The sequence below is a fragment of the Homarus americanus genome, unplaced genomic scaffold, assembly GCF_018991925.1.
Source record: "Homarus americanus isolate GMGI-L3 unplaced genomic scaffold, GMGI_Hamer_2.0 scaffold47177, whole genome shotgun sequence".
Taxonomy (NCBI): domain Eukaryota; kingdom Metazoa; phylum Arthropoda; class Malacostraca; order Decapoda; family Nephropidae; genus Homarus; species Homarus americanus.
In genome coordinates, this window is record NW_024723484.1 from 1366392 (window position 1) to 1387909 (window position 21518).

The 21518-nt window shown below is 40.2% G+C and overlaps 1 non-coding gene across 1 annotated transcript; it reads right to left on the minus strand.

The window, feature by feature from the left end:
• Positions 1–16194: 16194 nt before the first annotated feature.
• On the minus strand, positions 16195–16267 carry Trnar-acg. Its single transcript has one exon. It is a non-coding gene; the product is annotated as a tRNA-Arg (tRNA).
• Between the last annotated feature and the right edge of the window lie 5251 nt (positions 16268–21518).

Genomic DNA, 21518 nt, shown 5'->3' on the forward strand with positions numbered 1-21518 from the left:
TATATTGAGTGCTCTGTGGTACGGTAAAGCAAGGGGACTTACCATAACAGACTCTTGTTTTTTTTAGGAATTGTCGAGAGTAAGAGACGGCAGATTGTATTGTTTGTGTTTGTAAGCCTTAATTAGTGACGTACATTACAGCAGCAGTAAAACAGAGAGATGTGAAGATTGCAAGAATAATTTTGGAGGCTTATACTGAATAGAATGATTTGAGTTTTTTTTGTGTATTAAAATAGCTTATAACTGAACGCTGGCAATTACAGCATGTAAACTTAACACAACAACAGTTCCATGATATTTTGAAGTCGTTCCTGTGAAGACACTGTGAAGCAATTTATGATAAACTACCAAGGCCATTATATATTTACTCAAACTATCCTGTTCATGGATAAAATAATGAACAAAGTTAGGAAATACTTGTACCATGTGAGCGTTTCTTGAATTATTTGGGTGTAATTTAATTTTGTTATTAATAGAGGAAGCAATAACAGAGATACCTTAGTTTATTGGATCTATTCTGAGGCTAAAAATGTAATATCGAAATAGGATTCTCATAGTCTCGTCTTGATACCAGATACTATGATAAAATATGATAATTTCTCTTTAAATAGATAACCGAAAACTCAAATGAGACAAACAGGAAAAGATAGAGAGACAGAGAGAGAGAGAGAGAGACCGATACACAAGAGCAGATGAGAGAGAGAGAGAGAGAGAGAGAGAGAGAGAGAACACGTGATCGAAACTGTAAAAGACAAGAGACCAACAAAAGTCTATGGAGACGTCAAAGAGAACTTTTGTAAGTACCTACGAAACTTTGTCAGGTTCGATCACTGCCAACTCGAGATGATCTTATTGGCTCGACAGTTCAGGAAGGGGAGACTAATTAAGATAGGTTGGTGGAGAATATGTCTGTAATTGGACGTGGGTGGTTGACTTCACATCCATCTTCCTCAAGGACTTTACGCGATATTAATGGCGTCAGTTCCTAAGATAAGTCAGAGAACGGGTCATCACGTCTACCAATAGTTATATCGGATAGTAATCAGATTGAATCAATAGCCATGTCTACTAATAGTCATATTTACCAATAGCCTCACCTACCAATAGCCGCACCTACCAATAGCCGAACCTACCAATAGACGCACCTGCCAATAGACGCACCTACCAATAGACGCACCTACCAATAGCCGCACCTACCAATAGCCGCACCTACCAATGGGCAGCACCTACCAATGGCCTCACCTACCAATGACCGCGCCTGCCAATAGCCGCACCTACCAATAGCCGCTCTACCAGCCGCACCTACCAATAAGGCACCTACCAATAGCCGCACCCCTGCAATAGCCCGCACCTACCAATAGCCGCACCTGCCAATACAAGGCACTTACGCAATAGCCGCACCTACCAATAGCCGCTCCTACCAATAGCCGCTCCTACCAATAGCCACGCACCTACCAATAAAGGCACCTACCAATAGCCCGCACCTGCATGCCGCACCTACCAATAGCCGCACCTACCAATAGCCGCACCTGTAGCCGCACCTACCAATAGCCGCACCAACCAATAGACGCACCTACCAATAGCCCGCTCCTGCCAATAGCCCGCACCTACCAATAATTCCCGCACCTACCAATAGTCACACCTGCATGGCCGCACTTACCCTGCACCAATAGTCGCACCTCCCAATAGACGCACCTTCTAATAGACGCACCTACCAATGATCGCACCTACAATAGTCACACCTACCAATAGCCGCACCTACCAATAGTGCACCTCCCAATAGACGCACCTTCTAATGGAGCGCGCACCACAATAGTCGCACCTTCTAATAGACGCACCTACCAATAGCCGCACCTACCAATAGTCACACCTCCCAATAGACGCACATTCTAATAGACACTTCTACAATAGTCGCACCTACCAATAGTCACACCTCCCAATAGACGCACCTCCCAATATGGGTGCCTTCTAATAGACGCACCTACCAATAGCCGCACCTACCAATAGTCAGCACCTACCAATAGAGTGTTCGCACCTACCAATAGTCGCCTACCAATAGCCGCACCTACCAATAGCCCGCACCTTCCAATAGCCGCACCTACCAATAGCCGCACCTACCAATAGTCACACCTACCAATAGACGCACCTACCAATAGACGCACCTACTAATAGCCGCGCCTACCAATAGCCGCACCTACCAATAGTCACACCTACCAATAGACGCACCTACTAATAGCCGCGCCTACCAATAGCCACACCTACCACCAACAACAACAGCTGTCACAACCACATCTACAGTACCAACACCCGCAGCTATTAACAACTATACCTTACCTATAGAACGCACCTATCACAACTTCACCTATAACCATTATTCAGATAACAACTACAAACTTGCCACTAGCAATATTTACCATAAACCACAACTACCAATATTTATACCTACAAGCAATGATATCTAATAATAATATCTCCCAACAACCAAAATTACTAACATCCATCTACCACGATCGACTCTGTGACTGGCGTGGCAGTTGACAGTAGACTGGCTAACGTAACTGGACACATGTAAGATACTTTATACAATGAGTGACTCTTCAACACTATCTTCCTATACAGTGACTCTCCAACACCATCTTCCTCTTCCTATACAGTGACTCTCCAACACTATATTCCTCTTCATATACAGTGACACTCCAACACCGACTCTCCAACACCATCTTCCTCTTCCTCTACAGTGACTCTCCAACACTATATTCCTCTTCATATACAGTGACACTCCAACACCGACTCTCCAACACCATCTTCCTCTTCCTATACAGTGACTCTCCAACACTATATTCCTCTTCATATATAGTGACACTCCAACACCGACTCTCCAACACCATCTTCCTCTTCCTCTACAGTGACTCTCCAACCCTCCAACTTTCCTGTCTTATACAGTGACTTTCCAACAACTTAACTTTCCAGTCCTGTGACTCTCTGACTGTCTATAACTTTCCCTCGCCGTCACCGCCCACTGCTGGACACGAGAGAATACACAACTGGAAACAAAAGTCTTAACCTAGTTTATTATAGCTTTTACCCAGCAGTGAGGGAGAGAGAAAGAGACGATAACAACATTAAGGACGACAAGTCAGTCCTCGAGGGGTTTGAGCAAAGGGGTAAACAGCTCCTCAGTTACACCTCCTCGCCTTTGTGAAGACCCGACATACAACCACAATACCACACACGGATAGATACTGAGTGTTGAATGATGGCAACTTATTGTTTACATTATTCTGGGGGAAATTTTTATCTGATGGTAAATTTATTTTCTTTCAAGACTGTAGGAAATACTAAGAGGAAACAGATACATACCTGAAGAAGAAATGATAGTAGTAACGAATCTAAATGAAATAACGCGAAAGGGATAGAAGAGATATTGTGAAACTGATATAACGAAAGACAGAGTTACAAAGTTGTTTACCAGGAGCCAGAGAGACTTGTCGCGCCACAGTGTTGTTGTAGTGGCTAAATAGAAAACATCGGAGTGTCTGTCGGTGTGTCTGTGTCTTTTATTGTCAGGTGTGGTGGTGTGGCTGTGGTAGGTGTGGCTGTGGTAAGTGTGATGGTATAGCTGTGGTAAATGTGGTAGTGTAACTATGGTAAGTGCAGGGGTGATCTGTGATTGGCTCCCTCACGGCCAGCCAGTCACCAGATGGTAATTATCCCGGCTCAAGGAGATGGAGCGAGAGGCAGGGAAGAGGGAGAGGGGGGTCATCCATGGAGGCCTGACACAGAATTAATGACCCGTTCGTTAAAAATCTCCGTCCTCCCTTCCCTCCCCACCTCGCCTTGTCCTCCTCCCATGCCCCTTCCTCTGTCTTGACCTTCACCCCCTTTTCACCTCCCCCCCCCACACTAGCAGCAACAGTTGTGTTCCTCAGAAGTATTAATTATGAGGTTGGTCTTTAAACTGTAATGAGGACATATTGCTCTACTCCACCATAGCCTCAGGTTAAGTGTTAAATGAGGATGTGATGCCGGGAGGTGATTAATTGCTTACACCTAAAGGCTGGGGAGTATCTAGCCTCTTGTGTGAGGTGTTGGTGTGTGGGTGTTGTTGGTTGAAGTGATATAAATAACATATGAATAGTTTAAAGAAAATTTATATACCCGGTAAATATATATTAACTTAAGGTGACAGTTTCCTAATGGCTTAATCCAGATATTTGTCTAATATATTTAACGTGTAATATCTTAGTTATATACACACAGTAACCGGTGATATTATTAAGTCATATATGAAGTGCGGTGAGTATATATGTGGTATGTACTGTGCTGTCAGAGTGGCTTGTGTGTGGGAAGTGAGAGTGAGAGTAATGTTAGACGCCCATCTTAGGCTTCTTTACATCTATACAAGTCTTGTAATAATATAAAAAATGTCAAAGGTACAGGTGTAAATATTACATGATTTTACGTTTATCTATTAACTTTGGGTTCATACTAAACTATAAAGTCGTGAGCGTCAGCCTTCCGTGTCAGAGTTCATTACACCCATGGCCTCTCCTTCCTGTGTGCGTGATAACTCTTTAAGTGAAGGACAGATTTAATTGAAACATGGGAGGTGTTAGCTTCTATAAAGTGGGATAGAAACCATGATCTAGTTTATTTTATTTAAGAGACTGCTGGTGTTCCGGGGTATAACGCGTGCTCGATTTAAGGCAAATGCAATAACATTTATCATAACTGAAACGTCATTCAGCTTCACTTGCAAGGATAGAAAATAAATAAGGTTAAATACCATATACTCACTCAGTGGCTTTATATAGCCTGGACGTGCATGTCGACCCGTGTTGGTAAAACTGCCCAAATAAAAAACGTTTCTTTTACCTGCCTCCCTCACTGGAGACACATGAAACTGTAAACACTAGAAAATATCCACCATAACAGCGGAGAATGGAAGAACCATACCTGACTAATACAGGAGCAACATGACTGACAGCCCTGTGGAGGTGGAGGTGTGACCCGGCCTTGTCGAACACACACCAATCTGGCCGCGAGAATATAGACAATGACAAGCGATGCAGAAGTTAGAAGTGAACTTGTATTGGATTGTTCATTGTTTAGGGAGGGAGAAAAAAAAGGACGGATTGGGAGAGATATATATAGACAACAGAGAGACATGAGGGGAGGGTGGGCAGAGAGAGACATGGGGGTGGGGAGCAGAGAGGTGGATAGACAGAAAGATGGATAAATATAAACACAAATACATAGATAAAACAAGAGGAAGAAATAAATGAAGAACTAAATGGTCATAGAGAGAGAGAAAAAGAAATTAGGAAGAGGAAAGGAACGATAAAAATATCATTAAGACTATCAAGTTGTACCATGTTACAGGGAATCTCTGATAATAACACACTCAGCACCTCGGTAACGCCAGCCTTCCGAATGTATGATCCTAGGGTGAATCTCTCGGTACCATTTACATTAGTTTTGAGAGGGAAGTTTTTCAAGAGGATGTCACCAGTTCAATTTCATTATTTGTACTTAATTTCACAACATCATTAATATCAAGAACGATGCTTGTGTTTTTTTTATGTTATTCTAAGTTTCTCATCCTGTTTTAAGTAAAGATAATATGTCTTTATCTTCGTCGCGTCTTGAAAATCTGAAACGTTCATGTCAAACATCACAACTCTCATATAGTTACTTTTTATCGTAATTATTTATCGAATTTATTCACCTTTTCATTACCTCTTTCTTACTGAGAGTGAAGATAATATATTACCAGACGTCTACTACATCCAACAGCCATCTTAGTCTTGACAATATTGCTCATTATAACTTCCATGACAAGACTCTATTTGAATATACACAGCAGCAGAACAAGGTAGTAATATACAGCGAGAATCTCATTGTAACGGAGAGAGAGAGAGAGAGAGAGAGAGAGAATATTACACACGCGAGTTACAGTGACACTAAAGGTAATTTCTGGGTACATAGTTGCCAACGAGGAGGAGGAGGAGGAGTGGTGTCCGGCAATGAATTCAGTTAAGCAGGAAATGGTTAAAGTCTACGGTAATTAGTCAGAATGTTTAATTAAGAAGATGGAGAGGTAAGGTGAGGATAGACGCTGCTGGAGAGAGAGAGAGAGAGAGAGAGAGAGAGAGAGAGAAATTTTAAAGTAAGTTCATTTATTTGTAGTCTCTCTCTCTCTCTCCTTCTCTCTCCTTTCTCAGTGCATCACCTAACCATCCATCTCCCTATCCCTTTCTCTATCTATTTCCTCTGTCCCTCAAACTCACACATAGTTGTTTGGAAAAGCCGCGGTAAATTGGATACCAACTTTTACTACCAATTGTTCTGTACTTCCTCCCGTGACCATTTACACAGGACCTCACAGTGTGGTAGAGTTTAGCCTCGTCACTGCCCTGCCCACGACAGCGTTTTATTGGCTTTACAGCATAAATTGAGCGGGTTTTTTTATCTTCGGTTTATAAGTTAAGTAATATGGAAACTTAATAATTCACTTTTGTTGTAGTTAAAATCATCATCAAGAATTAGGTATTAATTAGCCTTTTATTTTATTTCTATACAGTTTTTCATCTTCTTTTACTATATAAACCGATAGTAATTGTTTTTAACACATTAGAAATTAGGTGTTTAACAAGGATCACGGTGAATATTTTTACTCTGCATGTACAAGTTGAGGGTGTTTGTGTTGCTTTTATTTTATGTTTTTGTTTGTTTTTATATCTTGTTTGTGTTTGTTTGTTTGTATATGTTGTCTTTGCTCTCTCCTGTCACTTTCTACACACCTCATTCTATTCTCTTACTCCTCCCTTCTTGTGGTGTTCTCCTGTCGTGTTCACCTCCCTCCTGGGTCTTGATTGTGTTGTTCTCGAGTTTCTCCTATTTCTTGTTCTCCTTCTGTTATTCTAATACTACTACTCCTGTTATCGATCTCCTATTTTTTCCACATGTTGTTCTTCATCATCACAAAAGTAAATTATTAAGTTTTTACCTAAAGACAACACCTGTATATAAAGTCCAGTAGGAGCAAGTCACTATAAACCACACACACACACACACACACACACACTTGATTCCCATTGTCTCAAAGTTCTCTTATGCACTAAGATCATAAAGTGTACACATTACTTCATGTAAAGTTTATATTATCTTGTAACTCAGTGTCTGCGAGCGTCAGTAAATCCTTAGCAAGCTTAAAGTTCGAGACGAGGCATTGTTGGTCGCCTCTTATTTAACTTCTTGTCTTCATTTGTAATATAACATTGGAATAAGCGCCATTCATCTTTGTTGTCTGTGTTCGTGTATATGATGGAAGAAAGTTTGTCTTCGTTTTAAACTGTAAGTCTGTTGTCTAGTGTAGAAACTGGGTACTGTATTTAGTTAATGCCGCTTAAACACCCTAGAGGTTAGGTTAGGTTAGGTCAGGTCAGGTCAGGTCAGTGGTCAGCAGGTCAGGTCAGGTCAGGTCAGGTCAGGTTAGGTTAGGTTATAGGTTTCCAAAAAAAACAATTTATAGAAGTTGTCTCTACTTGATAATTTCCCCCTCATTTACCATAACATATATTGTATATATTATGTGCTCGTATTTCACAAAAGAATGATAAATCCACTATTTGACCTTCATTCAGTGAACAGCTCGAAGCTTGTATCTAGTCAGCCGTACCAACTGACCAGATGTAGTCACGGTTACACTTTCAGTATTATCCGCCAGGTATCAATATTCTTCAGCAAAGACTGGGAAGATAATTGTTTCTTAGACCTCACATAACAATATCCTCCTATGGTACGGTATAATGCTCACCGGACGAGATAGTCTTTACACTATTCTGACGCTAGAACAGAATATATAGATGCCAAGAACGAAAGAAAATGAAATATATTTATTCTAAAAGATGGCGTGTAGCTTCCTCAGTGATGTACTTTGTTGTTACTCAAGTATAAAGACGACCACTCAGCTACTAGGAGAAGACTAGCAAAAAAATCCCTTTCCGTCACTTAAGAGGAAAAAAATTATTTACGTGTACCGAGATGAGAGAAAGTGATGAAAATGAAATGTAAATATAAGGATCGTATGGATATAAGCATACAACAGTTTCTCACAAAGTAGGACAACCTTTAAATTAAAATATTATATAAATTGGATATATTATCTTTTGGAGTTATCTAACCTAATCTAACCTAACCTAATCTAACCTAAACTAACGTAACCTAAACTAACCTAACCTAAACTAACCTAACCTAAACTAATCTAACCTAAACTAACCTAAACTGAAGTAACCTAACCTAAACTAATCTAAACTAAACTAACCTAACCTAAACTAACCTCCCTATAATCTTGCATACAGTCTCACTTATTGCATATTTTTCACTGATTCCTCTTTCATCTTTGTGTACTTTTCATTCCTCCACTTGATATATCCTCTCTCTCTCTCTCTCTCTCTCTCTCTCTCTCTCTCTCTCTCTCTCTCTGTTATCTGTTACATTCGGCAGTTCAAAATATTCTCCCCATCTCTCTTTCACTTCCTATACTTTTGGGTACATTTCCAATCACATTTTTTTTCTATTTCTTCTATTTTTTCTTTTCAGCCTATTTAGTTCGATCCAGTACAGTACAGAGGGATAATGGACGTGAGAGAGAGAGAGAGAGAGAGAGAGAGAGAGAGAGAGAGAGAGAGAGAGACTGTGTACTGTGTGTGTGTGTGTGTGTGTGTGTGTGTGTGTGTGTGTGTGTGTGTGTGTGTGTGTGTAGGTAGATGAGCAGCAGATATATAATGCACATGTGTGTGTGTGTGGGTTATATAGCAGTATGTGCGGCCATAATTAAGCGAAATAAATGGACACCGTTTGGCAATATATGCAAATGTGAATAATAAATACATCTGGCCCGATGTTGCAGTAATTGCAGGCCAGTGTTAGTTATATTGAGATTTTTGGACGCGAGATGAAATTATGATTATTGGTTCCTGTTGATATAGTCTGCCAAAACTATTTGAGTAATTCTGCTGTCTGCCAGAGTTGTTTGAGTACTAGTATCGTCTGCCAGAGTTGTTTGAGTACTAGTATCGTCTGCCAGAGTTGTTTGAGTACTAGATGTCTGCCAGAGCTGTTTGTACAATATTGTGGTCTGGAGCCCTCGGTAAACGTATGTCAGAAAAGGAGAGAGAGAGAGAGAGAGAGAGAGAGAGAGAGAGAGAGAGAATGCGATAGGTACAAAAGGAGAAAGAAGTTAAGAAAGAGAGAGAGAAAAATAAAACAAAGAAAAATAGAACTAGAAAGAAAATAGTAAAGTACGGATAGAGGCAGACATAGAGTAATAGACTAAAAGAGAATGTGTATGTGTATATCACCATGGTCTTGTGTATTGCAGCTCATGATAATTATAACAATAGATAAAAGGAAAACACCATCATCCCGCCATCACTTCCTGACAATATTTACATCAAACTTTTCTCTCCGTCACTGTTTTGCAAACGCCGCGTGAAAATGAATTTTGCTGTTCCCGTGAAACGAAATTTTGCGGAAAGTCTAATATTTACGCGATCATTATTGGAACGTAGTATGGGAAAATACGGGTGGGGTCCAGGTGATGAAAATTCTTGCAACGAGGGACTAAAATTTTGAATGTTGCACAACGCACTGGACATAAATGTCAACAACAGTAGAAATTCACATGACAAAAAAAGACAAAAATGAAATAATGAAGGGACACAGATTTCATGTATGCCATAGAATATAAGTTCTGTGTGTGTGTGTTTCTTTGTTTATGTGATGCAATGGTCAGAGGAACAAGTGTTGATGACACAGGCACCCTGACGCAGATGTATCTTCTGTATACTTTGGGTGGTCTTTGGGGGAGTCCTTTCCTAGGTAGACCATCATAGCTTCTCCATTGTTGTACCATTCTTCTTGCTACCTCCTTCCTCCACCACCACCACCACCACCACCATCATCATCATCATCCTTCACCACCACCATCACCCCCACCATCCTTCTCACTACTTCTATCCTCCATCTGCATACCACCTCCATCCTATCTCTTCCATCCTATCTCTCATCTCGACCATCTTCCTAATGACCTCTCCCAGACATCTATCTATTCATCACCATGACCCCCACCTATCCACCCTCCGTCACGACCTCCTCACCACCATTTTCACTCTCCCTTAATACAGTTTTCACTCAGCATCACCACCCTCCCTCATCACCACCTTCCCTCATCACCACCTCCCCTCATCACCACCCTCCCTCATCACCACCCTCCCTCATCACCACGCCCCTCATCACCACCCTCCCTCATCACCACCCTCCCTCATCACCACCCTCCCTCATCACCACCCTCCCTCATCACCACCCTCCCTCATCACCACCTTCCCTCATCACCACGCTCCCTCATCACCACCCTCCCTCATCACCACCTTCCTCATCACCACCCTCCCTCATCACCGCCCCTCATCACCACCCTCCCTCATCACCACCCTCCTTCATTACCATTCTCTCTTATTATCACACTTCCTCATTAAAATCATCCTCACGACCACCTTACCACCTCATTAAGACCACTCTCCCCACCCTCCCCCCTTCAACTATTCTTCCCTCATAAAGACCTCCCATCACCTCACCACCATCAACCCTTCCCCATTAAGATCTTCCCCCTCACTACCATCCCTCCCACTACCATCTCCCCCCTCCATTAAAACCTTTCCCCCCCCACTTCACCTTCCCTTACCACCACCTGAGTTATCCCTCCCATCTTCACCACAACACACACACGACACAGGTAGATGGGAGCACCTGACCAGAAGTAGACCATACCTGTCACCTTTATACGGTCATCAGTTGTGGGGAGCAGCTGATCACCTTGAGGGTAGGGGGGAAGAGGAGAGAAAGCCTTCACGCCCCCATACAATTACAGTTACCTGGGTCCTCCATATAATCACTGTTACCATAGATTTATCCACTCCTTCAGGTAATCCTAGTCAGGTAATAGCCACCTGAAGGCACACCATACACCTAAATAATCATACCTAGGGAGCCTCTACGCCTTGTATTATCATGGCTTCTCTGTACACCAAAACAAATATTGCCTCCATTTCCGGTCTAATGGCTACCGGGATGGACCATTGGGTTTATGCTGGGAGTCGAGGTACCTCTTAATAAATGAAGGTGGCTAGCTATGTTTGTATTTTTCCAACTGCTCTCTTGCTTGTTTAAATTTACATTGTTTAGAAGAAAACAGTCATAAGATAAAGAAACAATTCAGTAACAAAAGAAAATGTTCCTGCATATTTTTGGTATGGAATACGTTAACAATTTTCTCCCTCTCTGTTGAACGTTTATACTGTACATATAAACAATTTCTTATTCTCTACAACATTCTCGACTGTCCTCTGTGTATGTTAGGGTGCCTCTTGTTTATACTTGTTACTATTAGACAGAATTTACTCTAGTAATTCGTCTCGCTAACGATCAGTCCTCCTCCTCCGCCATGTTGGATGATCCGTCTCTTCACAGTATTTTCTTCAACATTATTTCCTCTGTGAGTGTCAGTCCCTGCCCTCTCACATCTCTTCACCCTCATACAACTTACAACTTTATATTTCAGGCAAGTATATTATGTATTTTTATTTATCTTACCCTAAAGTACAGTGATACATGACTTACTTGACTGTAGGTCGCTCACTTGTTATTTATGTTGTCCTTCAGGGAGCACAATAACATATGTATACCTCACCTGGTCCATCATAGGAGTGACAAAAAAATACATATATTTTTTGCGATAAATATAGACATGTATACATATTCCTGTTATAAGCGGAACTATAACAGTAATAAAGCGATCTAATATTTCCCACATAAAATTTTTGCTTCATGTATTTGGATCCGTTATAATGTGTTAATAGATATATTATTTTATTTTATGATGTCAAATGGTACATATATATCCGTTACTGCTATAAGGGAACTGTTACATTTATATATAAACAACTGGGTATCCCACTCGTTGAAATGGGTAGTAATTTGGATCGGCAATAAATATATTTTAATTACGCCATAAATGGACGTTATTGACTCAGTAACATGTACACGTATGATCGTTTAATTTCATTCGTATATAGAAATTAAAGTAGGTTGATAGTCGTGAGTAATAGATTGAAAAAGACAATGGGGGATTACACTCGTGGGATAACATAATTGGCTGGTCCTAACATTCAACAACAACAACCACCAATAATAATAATAATAATAATAATAATAATAATAATAATAATAATAATAATAATAACAACAAAAGCGGTAACCACAATAACTAATAAGAACAACAACACCGATAACAGCAATAACTTATAACAATACCAGCGATAACCACAATAACAGTAGCAACACTAATAACAATAATCAGGCTCTATATATCCCCAGTATTCAAAGAGACAACCAAAAAATGAATATCCCATTTATCAAGGGATCAACACACTGTTGTCGATCAGTCAGAAATAATTCTAACAAAAACACGAAGCTATTTTCATGGACGAACGGCATCACTAGAGCCAATATAATTATTATCGAGAGAGAGAGAGAGAGAGAGAGAGAGGGAGAGAGAGAGAGAAAGAGAGATAACGTAAGCTTAAATTTGGTATTTTAAGTGGACTAGTATTCTATATCTGCCTTAGCGATATCTTAAGGAGAATGCTGCCTCTAGCTAATCACATATTGGCAGATAGATATATATGTCCGTATGTTTGTGTATGTTTGTATGTATGGGTTACGTATGCGTGTTTTGTGTATGTGTGTTGTGGTCTGACTAACCTGAATATGCATGTTCGTATATGATTTATATGCTTGTATATTTTAAGCGTGAATGTGTGTGTGTGGGGGGCATACGGCTTAAATGACCAAGTTTCTTCCCGCTCAACCTCCTAACCTTAACCTCTCAACCTCAAAATCTCTACCTTAACCTCCTAACCTGAACTTCCTAACCATAATCTCTCTACCTCAGTCTTCTAACATTAACCTCAATCTCCCAACATCCTCTCAAACACCCGACCTCAACCTCTCAACCTCTCAAACCCCTAACCCCTTGACCTGACTTAGATAGCATTTCTTATATACTTATTTATTTACTTTATCTTGAGTGAGAGGTGTACCAATCTGGGGGCAACACGTCACTCCTCCCTGTTCACCATCTGGCCTAATGGTGAGATATCTACATAATGGTTGGTCTCGCGTGTTAACTGTTCCTCCTTGTCTCTCATATTGTCTCCTTCCCTGAGAGAGACAAATGACCCAAAATACAAGCTTCGGATCTTAGCATAGAGATAGTATTCCTGCTCTTACCTAGGAAAAAAAATGATACAGTAATAGTAAATATGGCTTAGAATATCATGTTCTAGGGAGAGTATTAGCCGGTTTCTATATCCTGGGAAAAATAATGAGAGGATAACGAATATATTCTTCTAAGGTTTTTTCTCGTTAAAACATCGTAATTTATCCTTTACTGGGAGACGAAATACAAGGAAGGAAGGAAACAGTAATAGCGTAAAAAATATCCATTACTGGGGACAGGAATTGACGAGGGAAGGAAAACCATTAGGAAGGCAGTGAGAGATCCTATAGGATGAGAGGTGAGGAGGCGCCACAAGCTCCCACTATACAGCAAGGAGATTGGTGAACGTTCGCCTGGCGTTACTTCTACCAACCTATCGTTGGCGAGTTGAAGTGAGACCTATTGATTGCTCAGGGAAGGAGGTAATATATGTATGACGTGAACTATGTAGTTAGAGATGGAGAGAGAGAATAACATGTATTGTTCTCGTCTCAGTCATTCAATACCGTATATAAACCATATTAACGAGACTAGGTTTAACTGCGTCTTCAGCTCCATACTCGTAAATCTCCTGATCTGATTGATGGATGTTTTTCGTATGCGAGGAATGTTTTATATCAAATACAGCTTAGCTCAATCTGTGACTAATATCTTGTGTCGCCTTTATTCATCACATCATTGTGTACAGGTTAGTAAAACGAAATATATCTAACATCTTTATAACATAAAATCACTGACTACAGAATTTCATAGTTAGTACAGAATGAAAAAAATACAACTCGAGACAAAATACAAAAGTAAATAATTTTATCAAGTTAAAAAAGAAATAATAACAAAATAATAAATTCGTTTTATCACTAAGAGTTATTTAGTTCACTTAATTGTAGGGGCAATTAATTATCTTCCCAACACTTAAGATATTAGACCATCTATTGAAGTAATTGGTTTTCTTATTACTTCATCATCCACAGCATATTAACCCAGAGTATTATAGGATTCTTTATTATTGGGTTGATGATAAAGTGTTCAGACATATACGTCTAGAAGAATGTTGTTTATTGGTGAGACATAGGGGAGGCTGTTGTTATTATTGTTATTATTGTTATTATTATTATTATTATTATTATTATTATTATTATTATTATTATTATTATTATTGGTGTTGTTGTGATTATTGTTATTGTTTTATTATTATTATTTATTGTTATTAATATTGTTGTTGTTGCGATTATTGTTGTTATTATTATTGTTATTTTTGTTATTATTATTATTGTTATTGTTATTATTATTGTTATTAATATTATTATTGTTATTATTATTGTTGTTGTTGTTATTGTTGTTATTGTTGTTATTGTTGTTATTGTTACCTACAAAGAACAAGCGTAAAACATCCACTATCACATTTCTAGTGAGTTGTGCACGCCTATCCTCATGCCCACGTCTATCCTCATGCCCACGCCTATCCTCTTACCCACGCTTATCCTCATGCCCACGCCTTTCCTCATGCCCACGCCTACCCTTCTTTCCACACCTTTCAACTCTCTCTCACATCCTTATTACTCCTACACTTTCCTACTCAATACACCTCCCTCCTCCCTACACCCCTCCCTATCCCCCATCCCCTCCTTCTATCCCACGTTTATCTTCTCTCACGAGTTTTGATGGCAGTAGCGTCCTCAAAACATATAAAAATTCAAGGAAGCACATTCAGGCGTGGAGTCGTAAAAATATATATATAGCGTGAGGAACATGGCAGTGTGTGTGTGACTCCTCTTGCCAGCGAGTGCCTTTACTCTCCTTGGTAGTAAACACAGAGTTATGGATTGAGTGAGTGACGGAGTGAGTAGCGAAGTGAGAGTGAATTGCATGTGAGTGACGGACGGAGTGAATGTGTGAAGATGAGTGAGCCTTTCCCAAGTAGGGAATACAGGCGCTATTGAGTGTGTGTGTAAGTGAAAGGGTAAGTGGGGCTATGAGTGAATCATTGAGGAGAAAAAAGGAAATAAGACTACTCCTACCTCCTCCCACCCTCCTCTTCCTTTCACCTCCTCCTCTCTCCTTATAAGATGTTTCCTTCTTCTTTCGTCTGTTTGTTAAAGATGGTTGATTCATCGGGACTTTGTTTTGTCTCCTGTGTTTTACTTTGATGAAGAATGTGTGTTATTCAGGTGTCACAATCTGAGGTCAGTGTGTTTGGGTGTCTGTGTGTGTGAGAGAAAGCGAGAGCGAGAGAGAGAACGAGGTCAAGGTCAAGGTGAGTGGGTTCATTCGCCGTACCATGAGAGCACCTTGGGACAAATGTTGGGGTGAAGGTACTCTTTACGACCCTGCCAGGCTGTGTGGCCCTAGTGTTGCTCTGGGAACGGACATGACATGTTTATATATATATATATATATATATATATATATATATATATATATATATATATATATATATATATATATATATATATATATATATATATATATATATATATATATATATATAAATATATATATATATATATATATATATATATATATATATTTATATATATATATATATATATATATATATATATATTTATATATATATATATATATATATATATATAGGTAGGTTAATATATGTTATTATTCTTCCATGAATTTAATCCCTAGACGCGGATTCTATTTCAATTCAATTAAACTGGTCTATTAATTCGAGAAAACTTTTCTAAAATTTCGGATAACATGTTTTTGCAGTGTGTTCCCCGCGGACCTGTTATCATTATGACCTCACCCGACGTTGTGGTAATATTACTTTAATACAACCCACCTCTGGCAGTCGATATGAGAAGACCTTACACACATATACACGAAACATAAAAGTCTCTCGACCTTGCCAGGATTCGAACCTGGAATCTTCTGATCCGTAGTCAGACGCGTTATCCGTTGCGCCACAAGGCCGTATACTGTAAGTGATATATATGCGTGTACATCTGCGTGTGTATGTGTACGTGCGTGCGTGTGCGTGTGTGTGTATGTGTGCGTGTGCGCATACAGTATATGCAGTATATTACGATTACCTCCAGAAAATAGTGCGAGGTATGGTTCACATACACTAACTTGAGACGTAAGGAAACACCTACAGTGCATCTCTGGGCGGCATATTAATACACCATTAAGAAGCATAACTACAGTATGCTCAAGTTCTCTCGGAGCCTCAGGTGGGCGATGAAGCCTCACACACCAATACAATATTGACTTCCTGTCCATTCTGCTGATTGCTCAAGACAATTACTTCACCAGAGTTCCCACCACACATCTCAAAGGTCATCACCTCACTTACTGAATCTCCTCACAGTCCTTGGTGCTTCTCCTAATAGGTTCTACGTGGTTCCTTGTATAGGTCTTGGTTCATCTTGGTCAATTCCATAGGCTTTCTCACTAACCTTAGGAGAGAGAGAGGGCATATTCATACTGTACACGCCGAGCGAAAAACAAAGGAAAGCGAGATAATTCGGTGTTAGGGTTGAGAACTGGCATCGTCTTCTTGAAAACGAGAACCACAAGTATAAAGTATTGGCCAGTGGCATAAGTTTCAGAATCATGGAAAAAGAAATTACTGTTTTCGAACATTCTTGCGATTTTCGACGCCACCGAGCCAAAAACTTCTAAAAAGGAGAAAACTAATAACAAGTTTAAAATTTCGTGACAAGCTGTTGGGTAGTTGTCGGCGGTGTAGCACAGTTAATTGTTGGCCACAGACACACACAGTCAAGTCTTCAAAACTATCTGTGGTTGGCTGGATGAACAAACGAGTCTTCTTTCTTCAAACTGTTGTGGTGGAAGGGTTCTGGCGTGAAGTTCCGACTCTCCTCTAAGAATGTTAAAGTAGCAGAAACGTTACCGGAACACTTGAAGACTTTAGAACGTTACAAATGAGATGATGAGAAATATCGGGTTACATCATTGGAAGACGTTAATAAATACGAAAGAAAGTTGGGGCATATTTTTATAAGTAGACAAAACACGGCACGATGAGCCACAAAGATAATGAGGAGAGTTTTATGAGTGGTGAGCGAGGTGCAGTTGTGGGCAGGTGATGGACGGCCGTCAACTGGATCAGGTGAGTGTTAATTAAAACTCTCCCAACCACCACTACAGGCTCAAGTTACACCTGTGAGGGAGGGATTTTCTGGGGACCAATTTGCAGTTGTTGATGAGTTAATTATTTGACTCGTGGTAATTAAAGCTTATATATATATATATATATATATATATATATATATACACACACACACAATCAACACCTCAATCCGCCAGGATTCGAGCCCACGCCCAGAGCCCATGATGTGACCGGAGAACGCTAACCGCTGGACCACCAGGATACTAAAAGCAATCCTAGACTCTGTTATATTTCACACAAAGCCTGTTCAACGAGTTTATGGCCGTGAACCTCTAATGGACTACCCGTATCACGTAGGTGGTCAGAGTAACGTTTTACCAAATCCGGCTTCGAAACACGAGGATCCATATATATTTCACGGCGCCATAAGCTCGTTGAACAGGCTTTGTGTGAAATATAACAGAGTCTAGATTGCTTTAGTATCCTGGTGGTCCAGCGTGGCAGTGCCCCGGTCACAGTCATGGGCTCGTGGGCCGTGGGTTCGAATCTGGCGGGTTGAGGTGTTGATTGTATGTAGAAGTCCGCGTGTTTATTGGGCTAATGAAATATATATATATATATATATATATATATATATATATATATATATATATATATTACTGTGCATGTTATCGTTGAATATGTCGGGTATTTTTATTGAGTATCAGTATCTCAATTATAATAGTCAACACACGGATACACACGCACAGACACATACACACACACACACATACACACACACACACACACACACACACACATACACACACACACACACACACACACACACACACACACACACACACACACTTATATATTCTATCTTGATATCCTCAATATACTCCATGACATCACCAACAACTTCCTTATTGCCCTCAACTTCTATCACTGTTCTGCCTTTGCACATTTGACTCGAATTCTTCCTGGGGTTTTTTTTCGGTCATAAGTTCTTGTCCTCGATCTCGCAGATAAACTTAACCTTCCGTACAGGTGTTGATCATGTTCATCGCCCACCTTTCTGTATTTCCAACATTATCTCCAGCAGACTTCCCACACTCCCTGATCGAAATACTCCTCAGTGATCTTCCAACCGACCTTCCTCACCTTGTCTTTGATTTCCTCAACAGCTGGTCTCAAATTCATTCCCCTTCCTCCTCACTCCTCCGGCCTCCGTTCGTCCCCTCGTTTCCTCCAGGTATGGCGGCCACCTCTTTATGACCTAACCAATGATTCCTACGCGTGATATGATCTTTCATTAAAGAAAGTCCATTTAAATGGTGACGTCAGATGTTGTGCACGACTCTATTAATAAGATATAATCTATCTCGGCAGGGCGGGCGAGGGATTTTTTTCCCTTTAATATGAACAGGATCTTCAGAGACGTTCGTACTAGGAGAAAATCACGTCGACGGTGCCAAAGGGTAAACAAAAAGGCATAAAGCCCCCAGCGAGCAACCTTGATCTCTACGGCTGGGAGTTATAATGTCGTAGTTCGTTTGCTTGTGAGACGGTGAATGAGAGCTGCCACATGAATGATGGCTGCGAATTTTTTTTCTTCTCATTTATGTACTGTAGTTGTAGGTTATGATGTAATTAATGTAGTGTGAAGTAAAGGACACTCTTGTTGTGTATTATTCCAAGACATTACGTGATTGTCGAATTAACAAAGTAATAATTATTCCGAGACATTAGAGAGTGTCTCCACAACTAAATATACTGTAGTCCGACAATGTTTTAAAAGACGAGTTACTTAATATTTTCCTTTTATAGATACCTTAGCATTTGTAAAGCCATAGACATATTACGTGGAAGATGAAACAGGTGTTTGTGTGTTGACGTGTAGGTGTGAGAACTGACACAATAATATTGATGTAACTTTCACCTCCCGACCGCTTGATACTAATTAAAATCGGAACCAAATTAGTTCATACATGTAACAGTGAGTGCAGAAACAGTCGACTGGAGTTGTTCCTTTAACCTCGGGGCCGCTACTAACCCTCGCTGTGTATTCACGGCTCGCACAGTTGCTGTGTATTCACGGCTCGCACAGTTGTTGTTGCGGCCAACACATTGTAAGGTTTACCAACTCTGGCGGAAACTGTTCCTTAGCGCTGATTGGCATTCAACCTCTGGACCTCCAACCTGACCTTAGTTGTCGATGCCGTTCCCGTAGCGATGCCTCTAGAAGCCCAAGACGTCGTTCAGATAAGTGCAAAAAGGCTGATATTTATCCCTTTTTGGTATACAGTTTTGAGTATTTGTGTCATACGTTTATCTTAAGACAGGTTGTATATACAGGAAGGTTACGATAGAATTTCACTACAACTTGTGATCCAGTGAGACGGGTTTACTCATCCCCAGGTAACGGTCGTATTTTAACTACAAACATCTAAGTATCTGTCACTAAGGTTACCACTCCCGCCTGTCTTCTCATAAACCCGTATATAAATTATCCTGGAAATGGAAACATCAGAGCGGGTTTAACTGAAACACTTAAATCAAGACTCAAAGATCCCTGCCTTCTGGGGTTCGAAGTTGTACTGTTACTTCTCGTAATTAGGAAAGGTCTCTTACCTATAATTATGAAATAAAATCATTTCGGTATCTATAAAACTTTGTTCTGGACATCCTGGTAAGAACTTGAAGAGCAAAGTGGTTGAAACTTCTGAGTTTCTCCCCTTTAAGACGCAGACGTGTCACCTATCGACAGGTGGTAACATAATCCACTTGGGTAATGATCTTCAGGGTTTAGTTCACCTTCATCTCCTTGGCCGGTTTTATCAGGACATTCTCTTCCAAGTACGGTGTACGAAGATATGACGTTACTTCAGAAAGTTAAAAACAAATTGAGAGATTACGTTAACCGACAGACAGACATATAGACAGCCGCCAAGCTGAAATGGAAAAAATCCACTGGTCAGTGTGTTGGTCTGGCTCCTCTCACTCCGACACTGTTCAACTCGGTAGGTTGGTTTCCATTCGCCATGTGAAACTCAGCCACTGTACCAACTTTGGTTCTTCCTCTCAGTAAAGGAACAGGGGACGGTACTTACCTATGTTACCCGTGGTGGCTGGCCTAATGGTAGCGTGGACTAGGAGTGTCACGTGTGTGACTGAGGTGGTAAATCGTCGGGCTGGAAGATGTTATACCTCGAGAGTTCCCCTGCTGAAGGATGTCGCTTCTTTGGGTCCTTCCTGCTAGAGGACGAAGTCTCCACAGGGTTTTTCCTGTTGGACAATACGGTTCCTATCGGTGCTGTCCCCACTGGAGGAACAATCATCACAGGGTTCTCCTTATTAAAAGGATAGTCTCTCTGGAGCTTCATCTTGGTGGAAACTGGTAGGGAGACGCGCCATCTGGCCTTATGAGTACCACGACTACTTACTGACCAGGACTAAACCGCTAAAATACTCCCAACTTTATACGCACCTTGATTTCCACTGCCGCCGGTCTATGAATAACAAAATCCATTATATTTACTAAACAAAAAAAAACATGGATTCCTAAAAAAGTTCTCGACATTATTACAAAAGTACCATTGAAAAAAAAATCATTTTAATTTGGGCTGGAACAATATACTAATTTAATCTTTTCACAGACTCATTTGCATACTCGATGGAAAAAAATAAAACACGTTTAGGTCCTAAAAATCCATGATAATTATATGCCTCTTGATTCGGGATACGGAAGAAGGTGTAAAGAGAGGAGATGGCGAGAGAGAAGTGGGAAGTGAGCACGAAAACAAAAGATACTTAGAATAAACACAAAATAAAAAACACGAAGATAATTTACGCAATATAAAGAAGAGAAACAAAAAAAAAGGATAATTAGGCAGGAAGAAACGCATAATAAATTGAAGAGGAATGAAGATAGAAAAGGAAAAGATAAATATGTAATAAAGAAAAATATATAAAGACTGGAGGAATACATAAATGGAATAAAGGAACACGAAAAGGAGAAACATGGAATAAAGAAACAGGAAGATGATAAACGAATTAGAAAAGGAAAATAAACATGAAGTAAAGAAACAGGGAAAGAAGACAAGGAAT